At 37.9% G+C, this 1,564-nt stretch overlaps 2 protein-coding genes across 2 annotated transcripts in view; both read left to right on the top strand.

The window, feature by feature from the left end:
- Positions 1–216, top strand: part of scfd1 (sec1 family domain containing 1) — a gene marked incomplete at its 5' end in the record, with an annotated part of 27,547 nt that extends 27,331 nt beyond the window's left edge. The window contains 1 exon segment of the mRNA XM_035673461.1: positions 160–216.
- Positions 217–358: 142 nt separating this feature from the next.
- coch (coagulation factor C homolog, cochlin (Limulus polyphemus)) overlaps positions 359–1,564 on the top strand; it is a 10,617-nt gene continuing 9,411 nt past the window's right edge. Inside the window, exon 1 of the mRNA XM_035673460.1 lies at positions 359–467. The gene's annotated coding sequence lies outside the window, so the exon portion shown is untranslated. The remainder of the gene's footprint in view (positions 468–1,564) is intronic.

Here is a 1,564-nt window from a genome sequence, read left to right as displayed (position 1 = left end):
CAGTCACTCTCTCACTTCTTCTCCTCTCTTACTCTCCACTGTAACCCGCGGGCCAGTGCAGCCTTATCAGCCTTTATCCCTCTGTCTTTATCTCTCTTTCCAGATTTCTCTCCTCCTCCCTTCTCTCTCTCTCTCATTGTATCTCCTCATATTACCCTCCTCTCTCTCTCTCTCTCTCTCTCTCTCTCTCTGTCTCTCTCTCTCTCTCTGTCTCTCTCTCTCTGTCTGTCTCTCTCTCAGGTTGACCTATGTGTGAAGCCCCTCCCACCTCCTCCTCTGATGTCACAACTGTAAGGTGTGTGTGTGTGTGTGTGTTGTGTGTGAGAGAGAGAGAGAGAGCTTATTTAAAGGGCTGACTCTCTCTCGCTGGGCGATCGACACCAGCTCAGCATCATCAGCTTACCGCCTGCTGCTTCCAGGGAATAAACTCTGAATATTTCTCCTGAGAGACGTCTGCTGAACAAACAGTCAGTAAGAGAGCTAACTGCTTTACTGTCTGAATTCATTTGGTTTACTGACTGATTGACCAGCCGTTCACTCAGACTACGAGTTTGTTATTTTCTTTCCGCTTTACTACTTTACTGACTGACTGGTTCACTAACTGACTGACTGGTTTACTGACTGACCAATAGCAGGTTCACTGCTCACATATTGTTGACTGAAGTGTAAAATAACTGACCAGAAACTGGTTGTCTGATTTACTGACTTTTTCTTTGGTAGTCTTACTGCTAACTGGCCTTTTCACTGATTTACTGACTGTTTACTTTGTGATTGGTTGACTGGTTTATTGTTTTATTGACTGATTAACCTGTTTAGTCATCTCATTCTGCCTGGTTTACTGACTGTTTCCACTATTATTGACTTGTTGTATTGACTGGCTGGTTTACTGACCAATAACTGGTTGACTCGTTTAAATATAGTTTTTCTATTGATTTTGTCTATAAACTGGTGTACTGACTGGTTTACCTACTGGTTGATGGTTTATATTGACACTGTATCACTGAACCAGTCTTTACTAGTTGGCTGGTATTTACTGCCTGGTTTACTAGCTGGTTTACTCACTGTTTTAGTGGTTAGCTGACTGGTTTCATACAATTTATTGTTGTTTAATGTATAATTGTCTGAGAGTGTACAGGTTGACCGATTAACTTTTGATTTGAGTATTTGTCGCTATGGTAACTTAGTAAATTAAGTTAATTTCACTCAAATGTAACTTTTCACCAAAAATGAGTTCACAGAATTTATTGAAATAAAGTAACTAAAAATATACAAATGTTAACACTTAAATTTAATTTACTCAAAACTGCTGATAAAAGAAATTTATAATGAATAAATTATCCAGATAACACAGCGTTATCAATTATTATATTGTATTATCTGATCAATACTTAATAATATTAAATATAATATTATAACATTATAGTTCATATTATAATATTATATTTAATATATTCAATATAATATAATAATAAATAATTTAAGTCCCACAGACCTCAATATGGAGTGTGGACTGGTAGCTGGAGAGGTGCCAGTTTCACCTCCTGTGCTCTGCCGAGGTGCCCTT

This window comes from Morone saxatilis, unplaced genomic scaffold (assembly GCF_004916995.1).
Source record: "Morone saxatilis isolate NCDOM2014 unplaced genomic scaffold, NCSU_SB_2.0 Contig3, whole genome shotgun sequence".
In the NCBI taxonomy this organism is placed as follows: Eukaryota; Metazoa; Chordata; class Actinopteri; family Moronidae; genus Morone; species Morone saxatilis.
The sequence above is the reverse complement of the archived record's forward strand: the minus strand, read 5'-3'. Positions and strand labels throughout refer to the sequence as shown.